Source organism: Herpailurus yagouaroundi, unplaced genomic scaffold (genome assembly GCF_014898765.1).
Source record: "Herpailurus yagouaroundi ecotype Mexico unplaced genomic scaffold, PumYag 165, whole genome shotgun sequence".
NCBI lineage: Eukaryota > Metazoa > Chordata > Mammalia > Carnivora > Felidae > Herpailurus > Herpailurus yagouaroundi.
Genome location: NW_024412406.1, coordinates 7596974 through 7616994, shown reverse-complemented (window position 1 = coordinate 7616994; position 20021 = coordinate 7596974). Strand labels below are relative to the sequence as shown.

The window sequence follows — 20021 nt, the reverse complement described above, 5'->3', positions numbered from 1 at the left end:
GCTTGGGATCCATGTTGACAGTGTGCAGCCTGCTTGGGGTTCTCTCTCTCTCTCTCTCTCTCTCTGCCCTTCCCCCACTCTCTCTTTCTCTTTTTCTCAAAATAAGTAAACTTAAAAAAATATTTAAAACACAAGCAGCATTGAAGATGGAGGAGTAGGAGGACCCTGAGTTCCCCTCATCTCATAGATACAACTAGATAACACTCATAACCATGTAAATAACCCAGAAAATGACCCCAAAACTGGCAGAACAATCTCCACAACTAAATGTACAGATGAGGCCAAATTGAAGAGGGTAGAAAGGTCTGAGGCTCAGTGGGGACCTAAATAGAACAAAGGACTGTTAGCAGGAGGGAAGGACATTGAAGGCACAGAGTGGGGAGAGAAACAGACTATTACATTGGGGAGCCTATGTGGGGAAGATGAATCCCCATAACACTGGCTTTGAAAACCAGAGGAACCAAATTTGGTGAGTTCTTACAACCAGTGGGACTTAAAACCTGGAATTTTAAAAACTAGTAGGCTCAGCTCTGGGAGAGCCAGGAAACAAAGGAGCTGGCAGGTGCATGTTGTACTTTGTCCAGTGTTTTTTTCCTGCATCTATTGAAATGATCGTATGGTTCTTAACTTTCTTTTATTAATGAGGTGTATCACATTGATTGATTTGTGAATATTGAACCCTGATACCAAAACCAGATAAAGACACTACAAAAAAAAGAGAACTACAGGCCCATATCTCTGATGAACATAAGTGCAAAAAACCTCAACAAAATATTAGCAAACTAAATCCAAAACGCATTTAAAAAATAATTTATTCCTAGAATGTAAAGGAATTCAATATTCATAAATTAATCAACATCACATCAATAAAAGAAAAGATACAAACCATATGATCATTTAAACAGATACCAAAAAAAAATCATTTGACAAAGCATAATGTATATACATGATAAAAACTTCAACAAAGTAGGTTCAGAGGGAACATATCTCAACATAATAAAGACCATATATAAAGAACCCACAGCTAACATCATACTCAATGGTGAAAAAGTGAGAGCTTTTCTCCTAAGGTCAGGAACAAGACAAAAATGTTACTCTCACCACTTTCATTCAACATAGTACTGAAAATCTTAGAGCAATCAGACAAGAAAAAAATAATAAAAAGTATCCATATTGGTAAGGAAGAAGTAAAACTTTCACTATTTGAAATGACACGATAGTATATATAGGAAATCCTAAAGACTCCACCAAAAAACTACTAGAATTGGTAAATGAATACTGTATACAAAGTCAATGTGCAGAAATCCATGGCACTTGTATACACTAATAATGAAGCAGCAGAAAGAGAAATTAGAAAACAATCCCATTTACAATTGAGAAAAATAATAAAATACCCAGGAATAAACTTACCCAAGGAGATGAAAACCCTTTACTCTAAAAACTATAAAACAGTGATGAAAGAAATTGAAGACAAACAAATGGAAATATATTCGATACTCATGGATTGGAAGAACAAATATTGCTAAAATGGCCATACTATCCAAGGCAATATATACATTTGATGCAATTGTTATCAAAAGACCAATAGCATTTTATGCCAGACTAGAACAAACAATATTAAAATTTGTATGAAACCACAAAAGACCCTGAAAAGCCAAAGCAATCTTGAAAAAGAAAAATAAAGGTGGAGGTATCACAATTCCAGATTTCAAGTTATATGACAAAGCTACAGTAATCAAAATAGTATGGTACTAGCACAAATATAGACAGGTAGATCAATAGAACAGGATATAAAGCCCCCAAACAAACCCACAATTATATGGTCAATTATCTTCAACAAAGGAGGCAAGAACATGCAATGGGAAAAACACAGTTTTCCACAAATAGTACTGGGAAAACTGGACGGCTTCATGCAAAGAATGAAAGTAAACCAATTTCTTACACCATACACAAAAATAAACTGAAAATGGATTAAATACATAAATATAAGACCTGAGACCACGAAAATCCTACAAGAGAGTGCATGCTGTAATTTCTCTGACATCAGCCATAACATTTTTCTCAATGTCTCCTGAGGCAAGGGAAACAAAAGCAAAAAGAAACCATTGGGATTTCATCAAGATAAAAAGCCTCTGCACAGCAAAGGAATCAATTAACAAAACTAAGACAACCTACTGAATGGGAGAAGATATTTGCAAATGGCATATCTGATAAAGGCTTACTATCCAAAATATATAAAGAAATTACACAACTCAACCCCAAAATCAAATGATCCAATTAAAAAATGGGCACAAGACATAAACAGACATTTCTCCAAAGAAGACATACAGATGGCCAACAGACACATGAAAAGATGCTTAAAATCACTCACTGTCAGGAAAATGCAAATCAAAGCCACAGTGTGATATCACTGCACACCTGTCAGAATGGCAAAAATCAAAAGCTAAAACAAACAAACAACAACAACAACAACAACAACAACAACAACAACAACAAAACAAATGTTGGCGAGGATGTGGAGGAAAAGGAACCCTCAGATGCTATTGGAGGAAATGCAAACTAGTGCAGCCACTATGGAAATCAGTATGGAGGTTCCTCAGAAAGATTAAAAACGGAATTACCCTGTGATCCAGTAATCACACTGCTGGGTATTTACCCAAAGAATAAAAAACACTAAATCAAAAGGATATATATATAACCTTATGTTTATGACAACATTATTTATAATATCCAAATTATGGAAACAACCCAAGTGTCCATGGATAAAAAAGAAGTGGTATGTGTGTGTGTGTGTGTGTGTGTGTGTGTGTGTGTGTGTGAATATAGCTATAAAAAAGAATAATATCTTGCCATTTGCAACAACATGAATGGATCTAGAGGGTATAATGCTAAGCAAAACAAATTAGAGAAAGACAAATACCATATGATTTCATTTATATGTGGAAATTAAAAAACAAACAAATGAACGAATGTTAAAAAAGAGACAAATCAAACAACAAACTCTTCACTATAGAGAACAAACTGATGGTTGCCAGAGGGGAGGTAGGTGGGTGTTGGGAAATAGGTGAGAAGGATTAAGTGTACACTTATACTGATAAGCACTCAGTTATATATGAAACTGTTGAATCACTATATTATACACCTAAAACCAATATAACACTCTATGTTAACTAGACCATAATAAAAACAAAAAAGCAAAAGCAAGGAAGATGAGAAATGATAAAAGTTCTCCAAAGACATCCTTTTAATACAGCAAGTTCTTAAAAATTGTTTCTTAAGCTAACGAAGTTTTGACGTCATCCAGAAGAAACTACTAAAGTCCTTTGCCAAAAGAGCCCAGATTAGATTCATACCTAAGCAATATTAGAGTCTGTTGTAAGTCATGAATTGTGTTATTTGTTTTGCTGAGTACCTTGGTCATATGCCCACTGGTGCTATTTTGTCTTCTTTGCTGGGAGAAAATTTGGACACGGTGTTCATCCAGAACACCTCTAGCCTCTCTAACCTACTTGTCTACTTCCCTATGTGAGACAAACTCCATTTGGCTTTTCATTTCATGAGATAGTTACAGTTCAGAGCTGTCTCTAAGCCCTTTCATCTCAGTAGAGTGTAACTTATTGTTTCCTTATCGATATAACTCTTCCATTTAATATTCATGTTTCTTCATTTCTGCCTTTCGTCCCCCTATTCCAGTACTCCAGATTAGACAACAAATGAGGCCCATGACCCTTTTGGAATAAACCATGGGAATTAAAGTCATACTTTATGGTTAGATCATTAGAGTAACTTGCAAATTTTCAATTCCACAGGATACTCATACAGTAACATTTATTTGCAAACTGAACATGAGACTAGACTTATGTGGCTGCTATAAAAATCACCTACAGATAGGCTCATATGTAAGAAAACATAAATGTTTTTGGCTTTTTTCCCCCTTACCAAAATCACAAGCTGCTTCTTTGTTAACCCAAAGCACACATCTGTTAGAGATGAGGATTAATATACAGAATGAGTATAAAATAAATAAAGGATATTGCTATTCTATGTTACATGTATTAAAACTAAAGAAAAGCTAAGCAATTGATCCAGTCACCTAGTTAAATAGAAACTGAGTTGGAAGTAGAAGCAAGTTCTAATGAGCTGTAAAGTCCATGAATGTTTTAATGCCTATGAGACACACTCTGACTTGGTTCTCCTGGAATTCTTTGCCTACACATTACTGCCAGTGTGATAATTCTGGACTACCATGGACCAGGTGAGATAAATTGATACCACAAAGAAAAGAGAGAAATGAAGACAGACTGAAGTTTTAAGATTATAAATTTTAAGGGGAAAAAAATGACCTTTCTTTCTTACTCTTAGGTAATGACATTGAAATGCTGAGTAGAGATCAAAAGATCAAAGAGAGGACCAAACCCAGAGACCTTTAGTCTGGATGATGCCCTTTTGGGGCAGCATCACAGGCTTCTTCATCAAAACTCTGTGGACCCCCCAAAGATCAGTTCCTGTCACATTTTCCATTTATGATGATTCTCACATCAATCCCTCAACTAATTCCAAGTCAAAAGAAATCATGCTCTGGAACATTATAATTTCTGAATTAAAGGCTTTAAGATGGATTGTTGGTTTGGGGGGGGGGATCCTTGCAACAATTTATATTCTTCTTTAAGTAAGTATAGTTTAACAAAATTCTGAAATTCCATAGGCAATCTCAAATTAAGTATTTGTCTAGCAATCAGCTGTCAAAATCCTTGTTAATTAAGTGTATTATATCTGTTGTGAGGTATAGCTTATCTAACTAAAAGAGAAATATTTTTTTAACATTACAGTGAACATACTTTGCTTCTTATTTGTGAGTTAATTTATAATTCAGTTTTCATACTTACATTTTTGGCATTAAAGAGTGTGATTTATGTAAGAGAGCTTTTTAAAATTTTTCATTGGCAATATTCAATATACTAAGATATTTTGAAATTCTTAAAAAATGTCAATTTATATTACTGTATAGTATTTTATCCCCTCTATACTCTTTTACATACATTTATAACTTACTAGTTTTTAATCATCTGTGAAAAACTATTATTTCTATTTGAAACCTGGTTAGCCTTTCTACTTTGTTTCTAACTTCCAAAAAACTCTGTTTAAATTAATGCAAAAAAATGATATCTCTAAAATTTTATGGAAGCAATAAAGATAGACCAGACTGTGTGACTCGGTCAGTTAAGCGCCAACTCTTTTTTTTTTTTTTCAATTTTTTTTTTCAACGTTTATTTATTTTTGTGACAGAGAGAGACAGAGCATGAACGGGGGAGGGGCAGAGAGAGAGGGAGACACAGAATCGGAAACAGGCTCCAGGCTCTGAGCCATCAGCCTAGAGCCTGACGCGGGGCTCGAACTCCTGGACCGTGAGATCGTGACCTGGCTGAAGTCGGACGCTTAACCGACTGCGCCACCCAGGCGCCCCAAGCGCCAATTCTTGATTTTGGCTCAGGTCATGAGTTCATAGTTCATGGGTTCAAGCCCCACAACAGGGTCTGCTTTGCAGAAACTTCTTGGGATTCTCTCCCTCTCTCTCTGTCCCTCCTCCACTGGTGCATACTCTCCCTCTCTCAGAATAAATAAATAAACTTAAAAAAATAGATCAGAGTTTATTAAAATAATTTTTTAATCCTTTAACAAATTTTTAAGGTTTATTTTTGAGAGAGAGAGAGAGAGAGAGAGAGAGAGAGAGAGAAGGGCAGAGAGAGGGAGACACAGAATCCAAACCAGGCTCCAGGCTCTGAGCTGTCAGCACAGAGCCCTATGTGGGGCTCCAACCCACCAACCTTGAGATGATGATTTGAGCTGAAGTAGGACGTTTAACCAACTGAGCCACCCAGGCATCCCTAAAGTAAATTTTTTTTGATAGAAGATAAAGGAGAGATAGGGAGGAACAAATGGCTTAGTTTTAAAAAGTGTAATTCAATAGTAAGATATGAAATGTTTTTAAAATTTATAACAATAACAGAAAAAATACTAAGATTAAGTAAGCTCTGCTTGTCACAAATTTATTATTATTAAAACATTTGGATTTTTCAGTAGCAGATGATTTTTTTTAATCTTAATGTAGTCTCTTTTTTTTAAGGGTTGTTTTCCAACAAACAATAAGAGCTATTCATGAATCTGCCTAAGAAAAATTAATTACGGTCTATTGCTATTACACATATTAATACAAAAGATATACCTTCAAGCCATACGAGTCATGGTGAAATACTGAATAGCATCTTCATTACTGACTTTCATCTGATTTCCCCTGCCCACCAACCCACAGTATTCTTTGCCAAATTCAACAATGTCTCTATATTGTCCAATCCAATGGTCTATTTTTTGTATTCACCTTATTTGTGCAGTCATCAGAATTTAAACCAATGGATCTTTTCTCTTAGATTCTCTTAGATTCTTCCTACTGTTTAGTCAACTTCACTGCTTATCATTTATCTTCCCAACCAGAGCAGATTTACCATGAAGTTAACAAAAATTAAGTCTTAGTGTTTCTGATCTTAATAAACACCTTTCAAAATTTTGTACTCAATTTTGTATTTATAACTGCCTATGATTTTTCTCAAAAAATGATCACCAAAATAGTCAAGTTTCAAGCTCCATAAAACCTGGCTCCATCCTGGTCAAAAAACTATAAACATATGAGATCTCCATTGTCCAGTACTCCAACTTCTATTTTCTGTCACTTGCTTACTGGGTAAACTTAGTCAGACCCAAGGTTTTAGACTCCATCTGGACACTGGTGACTCTCAAAGGTATATGTCCAGGCAGGACCTTTTTCCTAAACTTCATGCATGAATACCAAACAATCAATTCAACATTTCAAGTTTAATATCTCCAAAGCTAAACTTTTGATTTCATATCCAGCCCTACTCCTCTGACAATTTGCTCCATCACAGCAAGTGAATAAAACTTTGAATTTTCGGTATCTATGGTCAAAATCTTTGGAATTATCATTAACTGATCTCTTTCAATTAAAGAGATTGTTTGAAATGCTCTACCTCTACAATCAATGCTCTACCTTTAATTCATCAATAGACACCAATAAATTCTGTCAGTTCTAATGTCAAAATCCATCTTGAATCTGCCAATTCTTAGTCCTCTCTCCTGCCACCCTAGTCAGACTGTCTTCAGTTAACACCTAGATTATTGAAATCGCTTCCTAACTGATCTTTTTCCTTCCTCTCTTTCCTCAGAGTCAATTTTAAAGCCCAAAAGTCAGAAATATCCTCTCAAATCATAAATTAGATCATTCTGCACCTTGCTCTTGGCCTGTTAATAGGTTCCTGGCCTCCTTAGAGCACAATCCAGATTCTTTACAATAGTCTATATGGTTTTGCATGTGCTGTTTATGCTCTTTGAGCCTGTAGGACTTTATGTCATACCATGCTCACTCATACCAAACTTTCTAATCTTCTTGTCCCTGCAAAATCCAAGTAACTTTGACGCAAGGCTCATACTATTCATTTTGCTTGGACATCCCTTCCTCAAGGAAAATTCATGTCCCAAAACCACACTTTACCCTGGTTTCTATTCAAGTTTTGCATTATCAGAGGATGTTTTGATATAAGTTGGAGGAAAATGTTCCCACCACTAAAACTAGTAAAGGATTTCCATCTTTAACAAACTTTATTTTCCCATGGAAATAATCCTTACCTGAAATTACATATTTTTCAAAATATTTTTTGGCATCCATCTCCCAAATGCAAGTTCTATATGTACAAGTACTAAATTAGAATTTCATTACACTGTATCTGGAGTGTACTATGCATGTATGTGTGTATAATCAATTAAGTAAGTAATGGTATATTGAAAACGATAACTTAATGTAATATTCCAAGACCAACTGAACTTAGCTATACAAGGGCTTAGAATCACATACAGAGAAGAAATAAATAGAGACATGCTTGGCCTTCTATTTCATTTCAGAAAAAAATTAGAAGACTATCTCCATGCTGCTAATTTTCAAATATACACAAATATTAGAGTTCTATGGCTAGAAAATGGTCACTCTTCTCACTGACATTTGTTATTCATAAGTCAGTTGGTCTGTACTCTAGCTAGGAATTTCCCTCACCATGAAACTAGGTATATTTATTGACATATAAAAAATAGATTGTATCTTATAGACTATGTTAGTATTCCTGAACTATTGCTTTTAATAAATAAACAACTAGATAATAAACCTACTGCTGACAACAAACCTATTACTGATAACTAATTTGGAATGATTCAGTAAAGCACTGGAAAATCACATCAGTTCTAGGCCTCAAAAACTAGGGTTAATGAAAGTCTTGGTAAGCTTTGAATGGTGTCTAATTTTTAAAGTTTATCATTTTTCATAATGGAGAGTTCAAAACTGTTGGTTATTTCCAGTTATAAAAAAATTAGCCTATTTTAGAAAAGCTAGTATATTTCCAGAGATTAATTTTTTTAATATATCCAAAAGGAATTTTCAAAATTGGCTTAAATTCTTTCTTTTAATATTACTCAAAATTATGATAAATTTATCTTTATCACAGCATATATTATACATCATACATTTTTATTTTACTTAATTTTGCAATTGATATTTGTTATCTAAAGCTGGAAAACACCTTTTCTATAAATCACATTGTGAAGTCCCTGAATATAAATCCTGATATTTTCTATAAAAAAGACTGTTACTGAAGAAAATATTTGAAATTTCTGTCATATTTCTGTCATATGTTACCTTTATTTTTAATTCCATTTTACTGATTAAAAATAAAGTATCTACTAATATTTAAGTAATAAAAACTAATATCTACAACTTCCTTCAGAGACTGAAACAGAAGAAATACTTCCTCATTCTATGAGATTAGCATTACCCAACACCAACATGAGACAAAGACATTAGAAGAAAACTACAAATCAAAATCTCTCATGAGCATGAGATATAAAAGTCCTCAACAAATTCTTAGTATATTGAGTCCAACAATGTATAAAAAGAATTATCACTAAAATCAAGGGAACTTACCTCTGATATATAAGGCTGGTTCAACATCTGAAACTCAATTAATTCAAGCCATTACATCAATATACTAACGAGGATAATTCATATGATTATATCAATAGAAAAAAAGAACATTTGACAAATCTAACATCCATTCACGATACAAAATCTCAAAAGTAAAAACAGAGTGGAACTTCATTAACTTGAGAAATATCATCTACCAAAAACCTGCAGGAAACATTATATTAATGGTAAGAAACTAAGAACTTTCCCACTATGGGAACAAGGCAAGGATGCCCACTCTCACCATACCTAAAGATCTAAACAGATACCTCACCAAAAAGATACACAGAGGGCAAGTAAACATATGAAAATATGTTTGGCATCATGTATCTCAAGGTAATTGCAAATTAAAACAAAATGAGAATTCACGACATATCTATTAGAATGACCAAAATACAAAACACTGAAGACACCAAATACTGGCAAGGAGATGTGGATAAAAAAGAAACTTTAATTCATTGCTCTTGGGATTACAAAATGGTAGTCACTTTGGGAGAAGCTATTATAATTTCTATAAAACTAAAGATATTCTCACCATACTATCCAGCAATTTCACCTCCTTGGTATTTACCCAAATGAATTAAAATTTTATGTCTACACAAAAACCTACACACAGATGTTTAGAGCAGCTTTATTCATAATTACCAAAACTTGGAAGCAATCAAAATGTTCTTCAGTAAATGAATGGATAAATAAACTATGGTACATCCAGATGATGGAATATTATCAAGTGATAAAAAGAAATAAGCTATCAAGCCGTGAAGTGACATAGAGGAAACTTAAATTAATATTGCCAAATGAAAGAAACCAATCTGAAAAAGCTATATACTATGTGATCCCAATTATATGACATTATGGAAAAGGCAAAACTATGAAAACAGCAAAAATATCAGTGGTTGCCAGGGATTGGGGAGGCAGTGAGAAATGAATAGGTGGAACACAGAGGGTTTTTAAGGAGTAAAATTATTCTGTATAATACTTGAATGGCGGACACATGTCATTGTATATTTGTCCGAACCAACTGAATGTACAACACCAAGAGTGAATCCTAGTAAACTTTGGATTTTAAATGACAATGATGTGTCAATGTATGTTGATGGGATATTGTAAGAATTCTACCTCTCTGGTGCAGATGTTAGTAGACAGGCTATGTATGTAGGGAGGAGAAAGAGGTGGGGCTTCTGTGGGAACTCTTTTTACCTTCTGTTCTACTTTCTTGTGAACCTGAAATAGTTTTTAAAATATTTGTTTAAAAAAGAACCAGGAAAATCAGAAGTTAGGTGCCCCAGAGAGGATTGTCTGAAGTCCAGTTGCTTTCTATTCCTTTATGCTAAATAACTTATTGTAAGGCTGAAGTTGTTATTTCCTTTGTTAGTTTTGTTTTCATTTATGGATTTGGTCTATTGCTTTCTGTGACACTTACAGTGATGAAAAATGACTGTTTCTAATTTACACATGGAAAGCTATGTGTGGTACCTGAATGTTAGTATTATGAAAATTAGTGTCTTCATTTTCTAGGGCTGCCACAAAAAATTAACACTAACTTGATAACGTAAAACAACAGAAATTTATTTTCTCACAGTTCTGGAGGCCAGAAGTCCTAAATCAAGGTGCCTGCAGGGTTGGTTTCTTCTGGAAAGTGCTGAAGGAGAATTTGTTCCTTCCCTCTCTCCTATCTTCTGGTAACTGTTAGCAATCTTTGGCATTCCTTGCCATGAGGATGCCTTGATCCAATCTCTGCCTTCAGCTTCACATGGTCTTCTCTTCTGTCTCCAACTTTGTTCTCTTCTTTCATGTACACTTGCCATTTCATTTTGAGGCCACTCAGTTGATCCAGGATAATCTCATTTTGAGATCCTTCATTTATTTACATCTGCAGACATTTTTTTTTTTTCCAGATAAAGTCCTATTCACAGGTACCAGGTTTTAGGACTTGGACATATCTTTTTTAAGAAGTTACCACTCAACTCACTACAATTAGTATTAATATATTGTCCCAAAATATGAAGCCAATATAATACTGTCTCCAATCAGCTTGCTCATATATTCATATTTAAAAGATGGGGGAAATAGTCAAATTTAAATTTTTTTCAAGGATTTTTTTTCTTCCTGGCATCCACTGCTTTCTTTTAAGTTGAGAGTACACATTTTATAATGAGAAATAACTAAAAACATATTTATGTACATAAGATTTTTAATAGACAAAAATATCCTAATCATTCATATAGAATCTTACATATTTTGTTCTGTGCTATTTCCCAATTGTATGCAATTTATCAAAAGTTGTAGGGCTTTTTACAATTCTAAACAAACAACTATTTCAGACTATGTCTATAATAAACTTTAGAACTAATCATTTAGGCTAGATCATCTACTTTTATTTGCTTCTCTTTGGCTTATCTTTTTATAATTTATACATTATTAACAACTGTATTTTAGGGATCCTAATATCAGTGCTCATATTATACCTAGTTGTGTTACACTAGGTTCCTAGGAGACCCCAAAAAGGATTTCTGCAAAAACAGAAATGAACAGGAAAATAAAATGAAAGATTATCAAATATTCTTTGGTTCTAGCTGTGCTTTTAAAAGGTGTATTCGTATTTAAATATCCCAACATGTTCATCATATAATACTGTGGTTTTGAGTTTTAAAAATCTATTCCCATTTTTTCCTTTTTTTCTTTTTTTTCCTCATACTACTTTTCAGCACTGTCACCATAATACAGAGCAAGAAAAGTGTTAAATTCACTGTAGGAAACAAGCCTTCATTTTGCTTTTTTTTTTTTTTTTTTTTTTTTTTTAAATAATGGGCTTATAACTATGCAGGACAAACCCTTCCTGACAGTGACAACTTTAAAGCATCTCTCTCTCCATCTTCAGCTGAAGGAAGTAAAAGCCATTGTTATTGATGTATGTGAAATTCTGGGAAAGAAGCAGAGCTGGGGAAAACATGTATGCTCCCTAATCCCAGTTAGGGGACCAATTTGCAGTTTACCAATTTCCATACAGATGGTTGTATTCATTCCTCTGCTTTGATTATTTGCCCAGTTGCAAACCACCTTCCCTCCCCAAACACACACGTTGCTTGGATTTAGCTGATGATGAGGTCTGAATATTGCTGGAATGAAGAATAGAAGGGTGTTTGAATATCATTATATTTGTCAGTGGGCTATTCAGGAGGACTAAGTTAGCAATGATTCCTCCTCCTTGTTATAAAAAAAAAAAAACCACTCTGAATATGTTGCCATGTGGTGGAATTGGGATACAAAATTAGAGAAGAGAATGTTATTAGTGACCGAAAAATAGATTGGAATAGATTTATTCCAAGAAAAGCAACCACAAGTTTTAATCTGTTTTAGAATATTTCTGATAACACTGTAGTTATTCTTCGCATTTAAGCGTTCTGGAAAATCTAAAGGATCCAGCATAGGGTGAGTTAGGTTGAAGAAAAAGTAATGCAGTGGGTGAAAGGGAAAAAGGACTTGAATCCTAAATAGAATTTTCTTAGACTAAGTTTCAGTTGAATTTCTCATAATAAATGCAGAATTCTACACTTAGATCTAATGAGCTTTTCAAAACACATAAGATACTTGCTTAAATTAAAAGTGAATTGCCTGGGACATCTGTGAATTGGATCTAGGTCTATTCTTTCATGACTCAAAATTTAGTCACTACAGAAATGGGAACATAAGACCCTCCTTGCTTGATGGTGACTGATTGTCTAATATATACCCAAGGCATGCATATTAATAAATGGCTCGTTTGGGAGAACGTCTCTCTTTTTCTTAATTTTTTTTAAATGTTTATTTCTTTTTGAGAGAGAGAGAGACATCATGAACAGGGGAGGGGCAGAGAGAGAGGAAGACACAGAATCCAAAGCAGGCTCCAGGCTCTGAGCCAATGTGGGGCTCAAACTCATGAACCGCGAGATCATTACCTGAGCTAAAGTTGGACCTTTAACTGACTAAGCCACCCAGGCACCCCTGATCAAGTATTTCCTATAAGCCCAGCCAAGGATAAAGATTTAAATCAGTCTCTCTTTTGTGTCATTTTTCCCAAAATTAACAGGTCTTATGTTTGGTATGCTTTGGGTGGTCAGCACCCATTAATGGCAGCATCCGTAATAAACCTAGTCTTCTCTTACAATCATTTCTGTGAGGATGAGGACATGGGATTCAACAACAGTTGGGAAATCGTCTTCGTGTCTTGGAGTCTGCATTCTCTCCTAACTAGAGACAGGCCCCCAACGAGGACCTCATGTTTTCCATGGTAGAACAAATCGGGACTCTTCCTGATGCTTAGTTTCACAAAGTCTTCGTCTAATGGTGTCACTTCTTCAGTGTGGTTAAAAAAATATATTTCCCATGCTTTTAAGATAAACAGCTAATCACCTCTGAAGAGAGTGCAAGTACAGATTAACTGATTTAAAATTTTGATATTCATCTATCTGTGCTACCTCACCAGGGAGGTAAATCACATGAATCATGCAAATGTATAAAGGTCGGATGATAAAAAACAATGCTGAGAAATTATTAGGACAAATCTTGTTTTGTCAGGACTGCACTTAATTGAATAGCATTAGTGGTATTATGTTTTTAAGCAAGGGCTAATGTGCAATTTTATTTTTTAAAATTACCTAGAGACATATTGTTTCTGGACTATTAACTTTTTTTTTTCTCAGTATTTAGATCACAACTCCTAAAGGCTTAGCTATATTTTGACAGGTACTGACAAAGAGTGCCATGGAATTGTGACTCGATTGTCACCTTCAGAGTGTTCAAGCTGAAAAACTCAGGATGAGTGCTAGGTACTAATTAGAACTGTTATATTAGGAAAGCAAATACAATGGTGTCTAACATTAAACAAAGCACAGTTCTCATCAAAAATGGTTTCTTTTGTGTGTGGGTTAGTCTATAAAACCATTTTGCATGTTAATGAAGCACAAACAATTATTGCCAGAGTAACTAGTCCCATGCAATTACAAAAATCACATAAAAGCCCTATTGTTTGTTGTCTTATGATTTTTTAATGCTAATTTTGCACTTGATAATTTCGGATTTCATTTGTACTACAGTGCACAATTAGGTTTTTATATCTGTGAAGGTGAAGGCTAGTAATAGGAAAAATAACTCCTCATGTAAAAAGTAAAAGAAATAGTCATTTCCAGAATGAGACGATCAGACAGCCTGAAAAGATGGAGAAAAGCGATGAGGCGAATTTCCATCAAGCGAAAAGGCAACATTTATGTAGCTGAAAGAAGAGGGTAACCTAGACTATTTCCCATAGAAATTGGAGAGGGAGAGAGAGACACACAAAGAGAGGGAGGCAGAGGGAGAAAAAGATTGGAAAGAAAAGAAAAACACAGAAACAGTGGAAGATAAGGTATGGGGAGGAAACTAGAATTAAGACACTCATGCTCATCACAGAATTGCCACATACTGCATGATAAACCATAGTTCCAGCTGTCAAACTAGAGTGATTCAGGGGAATGGATTCATAAGTAAAAGTCTATGGAGACAATTAGGTGTCAACTATTTAAGCAAAGAAGTGCCACTATCAAAATGCCAGTGTGAACGCTAGCTGGAATTTTAGCAAAATCTTTGAAAAATGGCTTAATTGATGAAGAATTCTTTGCATTAGTATCAGGTGAAAATGGCAGATTTGTGTCTTACTAAACCAGGCTTTCAATTTTGTCTCAAAGCGCACAAGGCAACTTACTCCTTGGGCTTCACGTTTAGTTAACAATTTAATCTTTTACTCCAATAATGTAGATCTTGATGTGATTAAACAGTTTTTTCCTAGAAAAAAAAAATGGCATGGTGTATTGAATTTGTTTATATTTTAAAATAAATTTTTGGGAAACTGCAAACCACTTGCAATGATTTCAATCAGTGTTTACCTTCTGCAATGTTTATAAGAACTCTGGATTTTTTTGGTTGGTCTTACTTCCTGGATGGTGCAACATGTATCGGGTACAGGCTTAGATTTAATGCTACCTTAGATGTCTTTGAATACAGCACAATGTTTGAAAGATCAGAATTCATCTTTTCTGTTAGGATTCTGGTTCTTATTTTTGTTTACTGCAATTTAAATATATAAAATGAAAATGTTTGTAGCTCTCTTTTATACTATTTAAAATACTGGAAATATACTTAAAATGAGCATGTTTACACTATTAGAATAAAAGCTTCAAAATCCCAAACATTTCATTTTTCACATAACTGGCTGAGTTTAATCTTCTTTCTTCTTCTTCTTTTTTTTTTTTTTTTTTTGGACCCCCCATTTTCATTTTTTTTTTTTTTTTTTCTACTATTAAAAGCATTCCTCAGAACATTAGTGTTTTCCAAGGGTGAATTTTCCTATTGTTAATTTTACAATTAATTTATATCCCTGTTACTTATGGACTGTTATTGGGCCTGTATATAGAAAATACATCTTTTCATATGGAAATATCATTAACATACACTTGCAACTATGTGGTATTTTAGAAATATTACACATTTTTAGGTAATAATTATTTCCTGGTTATCACAGTTTGAAGGTGTTACTGTATCTTCCTGTTTCTCTAACCTTCCTCCTCCATTATTACTATCTAATCAATGGAAGGAAGGAAGGAAGGAAGAAAAGGAGAGAAGGAGGGAGGAAAGAAGGCAGGGAAAGGGAGTCTGGGGTAGTGTCTAAGTTGTTTCTACTACTTAAAGCAAAGAAAATCCCCAGGGTTTTCTTTTAAATTTTGTCATCACTATTGCTTAACTTTGTGCAAACACGATAATACACGTTCCTTAATAATGTGGAAGTCTACAACAAATATTCAGTGCATTAACCATGTACATTTTTAATGAAAAGAATTTTGAAACTCTTCGACAAATAACTAAATCTTTGGCAAAAGTAAGAATACCTGTGTGTATTTAAATATATAACAAAACTGCCTTCAGTTAATGTAAAAATCATCTTTATCTCACATGAAAATAAGTGGTGACAAGCTATAGTGTAATAATCTGAAATTCATATTGAAGATTTACCTCTTTTGGTGTCTTATGGACCCACAAAAATATTTTTAAAAATTTACATGATGTCTATGCATTCTTAGGTTCAAGTCTATAGCCCAAGCCTTAGTTCCTAGATGTTAAGAAAACTTACATAGTATAAAAGGATCATTCGGCAGTTCAGCAGTGTTACTAACGAGTCTGATATAGAACTGAGTATTAGGGGTTAATAGTTTGGAAAAATCAAGAGACATTTAGGAAAATGCATACTTTAGTGGGCATTACATAAAACAATCATTCTTTAAAAAGGACTAGATATATTAAGCATTTCCAATATTTTTTCTTGTCAACTTAAAGTGCGCAATGCTTTGTTTCCATCACATTTTTCTAAGCCTTTAGACCAAACAGAGGTAATTAAAGGAGCCCACTGAAAGAATTTCTATTTATAAGTCATAAATCACAAAGTGAGTTCTCTACCTCAAATTTTAAAGGTGATAATATATCCAAAAGTAGAAATGCCACTTAATAAAAAGAATGCCACCTATGCCTGTTTTCCCTCTAAATTTAGTGTCGTGCTCTACACTTGGTTGTTTTCCATAGTGTGGGCAAGCCACTGCCAGCCTGGCTACGAAAATGGCGACAAGCACTGCCTCAGCATCTTGACGTCTCTGTGGTGAATCCTTCCTTTCCCCTTCAGCTTCCCCTTTCTGAATAGGGAGGGGGTCAGGAAATTTCAAAATATACCTCAGTTACTAAATTTCCGGGGAAGGAAATGCCATGTATCAACTATCATCTCTGCTTCCTCCTCTGCTTCCCCCGCCACTTCTTCCCCTCCAAACTGCAATGACACCTCCAATCTTTACCAGCCCAGATCCTGGGAAGGAAACTCCCTATCCTTCACCAATGCCTTCTGGTTGCTCTCTGGATGCATTCATTCCACAGCTGGGATGACTATCCCTACTGTTTTATTTATGATGCAATCAGCTGCTGTAAGAAGGTGAACAGTAACTGCGATTCCATTGCATAAAAAAGCCTTTTTAGCCCTATGTTATAAACATTTAAAAGTCTCTCTTTTACCCTTTTAGAAAAAGCACAGCAGGAGGTAGATAGAGGTCACTGGGAGTCTCTAATTCATCTACATTTATAGTAGGTGTTGCAAGCTCTATTAGCAGAAAATGTATGACAGTCAGACCGAAGTTTAATGTTTTACTTAAAATATCTGCCTCTCTAGCTAATGCCAGAAGCTGTGCCCATGATTGGTGGCATGTAGACACTTACTAGCAAAAGCTTCCCCTTTGGCAGAAACTATCAGTTGGAAAACTGCTGTTACAATAATATATTTGAGTATCATCCCAGAAAATCCTGCTTAAGAGATTTTTTCCCCACACAAGGCAGCACTAACAGTACACAATGCTTTCTGCCAACACAGACACTGACATGCACTAAAATATTGAATGGTAACCAGACATATGTATATTATCTTGCCGTTCACCAGTGGAAATGATTTTGCACTGGGAAAACAATGCTCTTCTCATTGTGCCAGCGACAGTGTCCTAAGAGTAGGTTCGGCACCAATACACCAACCCAGCACCCTTCTGAGAAGGCTTGTAAAGTGCTGCACGCTGAACTGACTTCATCCTATAATTATAATGGCTTCCTTAGTGGGCCCATTTCTTCTTTGGACACTGCCATCTTGTGAGTACTAAATACATCATCAGTGAGTCTAGTTCTCATGTATTACACTAATACATCATTGGACTGACAACTGCTTCTGATGATCTATTAATGCAATACATCAGAGTGAGGTGTTTGAATAGGGTATTACTCAGAAACCAGTGCCGTCTTCATAAAGCCAGGTCCACAATCCAATTCCATTTAATTACACAGAATTCATAGCATGCTAGCAGCAGACTAATACTACCAAAATTCTAGCATCATCAAAGAAATTATTTGCATTCTCATTACATTATCAACAAAATCTTTTTCCTTTCCTGGAAATAGATCTGTCTTGTAAGTCAGTGATTCAGACTCCATGAGCTCACCATCCCCTACGACACACGAGGATCATTTCGCAATGGCCCATGAATAAAACAAATACCCTTTTCCCTATCCTAACTACTCCACATTCTATAGTCGTTAAAAAGAACATCAGATTTTCCCATCTAAAACACAATTTCTTTGGTAAACATACACACTATATTGAATACTCTTTGTAGTCACTAGACGCCGTCTAAACATTTGTACTTCTGTACATATTATACAGAAAAAAGAAGAGACAAGAAAAAAGCAGCTGAATTTGCTTTAGAGTCAGTTACACTGCACTCTATGTATGTGTCATTTGTCACAAAGCTATCATAAAGCACACCCAGTCCCTCTGTTCTTCATTTCTGTATAGAACACATCTATTTGTGTTTGGATAGCTTACCGTGAAATTTAAATTGTGTCATCTATTGCTTTTTGGTGGTGTTATGAAGATTTTGAATTGTCTCTAATAATCAAGTTTCAACAATTGTATCCAACCTGAATTAACACGAATTCTTTTTAGAAATTCACTTTGTTACCTGTATATTTTGTTTGTTTGTTTCAGAATTCCTGGAGTGTTTTCCTTGGTGTTTCACAATAGTCATCCAGTATAATCTAAATGAAACAGATACCAAGATTTTACAGCATTAACCTATGAATTTTAGGTTATTCCTCTCTCAATTAAAGTTAAGACCACAATAAAGTAAACATCACAAATCAGTGCCATAGTTTATGACACAACTTAAGTCCAATTGTCTAACACCTTCCTTCCTTTGTCACAGATTTTTCAAATAGACTATTTTGTTTAAAAAGCATTTATCTATTGTTAATGTCTTTGGAGAATTCATTTTGGGGTTTATACTGAAGATAAATGCAGGCATGTGGTTTATGAAAAATGCCTCTGCAAGTGACACGCAGCCTGATATGAGTTACCACAGTCCGTTTCACATGTGGGGCAATCCACTACTTGCCTTGCATTTATTATGTTTTCTGGCCTGTATTTTTTCTTCCTGTTACTGAGATCTTTTGATATTATATACTCTTAACTACAAAATGCTGGCAGTATATCTGCAAAGAATGATATGTGTATATATAAACTATACTCTATAATATCACATTTTATATTATATATGTATTATGCCATATACACAATGTAAGAGTCCCCTCAATATCAATTGCATTCCTTAATATTGATTGCACACCTCAAATATGCATTTCATTTTAACTCAGGACAAGAATAACAACAAACCGTCATTAAAAACTACCTCAAAAAGAAAAGCTGCCTTCGGGGACAGGAAAGTGTGTGTGTGTGTGTGTGTGTGTGTGTGTGTGTTTGTGTGTGGTGTGTGTGTGTGTGTGTGTGTGTGTGTGTGTGTGTGTGTGTGTATGACAAAAGGAACAAGAACAATAGTAAATAATGCATGTCTTTGGATATATAGATTAATCAATCTAGTTTGAATCTGTGATAAAACTCCCTGTCACTTAAAAAAGGAATATAGATGTTTATATGCATGTGACTTCTTTATGGAGTTTATCATTCCTCAAAAGTTACAATTCTGCTTTCCATGGCATTTTCTCTCCTTTACTTTTAGTAAAATTGCCTTAGTCTCAAGATCTCCTTTATGTATGTTTCTCAAAATAGCACTCACAATTCATTTTGAGCTTTTGCTAATTAAAGAATTACCTTGAGATCTGAATGCATAGAGTATGTGAATAACATGTAGTTGTTAAAAAGAAGCATGCTCATGATTAGTTCAGCTATAGATCTTTTTTTTTCTTTCCTTTAAATGGTCCCCTATGCCACTTACTAATATTTTCCACCCTTGCAGCTTTTAGGTTGTCTACCTTACAACTACTATTCTGTACCTACTTAGGCACACATGAAAAGCAATATTCCAGCTTGTTGGCTGCACTGGGTTAATACAGGGACAGTGCC

At 34.6% G+C, this 20021-nt stretch overlaps 1 long non-coding RNA gene across 1 annotated transcript in view; it reads right to left on the bottom strand.

Moving 5' to 3' along the window:
* Positions 1–18657: 18657 nt before the first annotated feature.
* The window catches only part of LOC121038093 (uncharacterized), a 54227-nt gene continuing 52863 nt past the window's right edge, over positions 18658–20021 (bottom strand). Inside the window, exon 3 of the long non-coding RNA XR_005794145.1 lies at positions 18658–18700. This is a non-coding gene — a long non-coding RNA (uncharacterized LOC121038093). The remainder of the gene's footprint in view (positions 18701–20021) is intronic.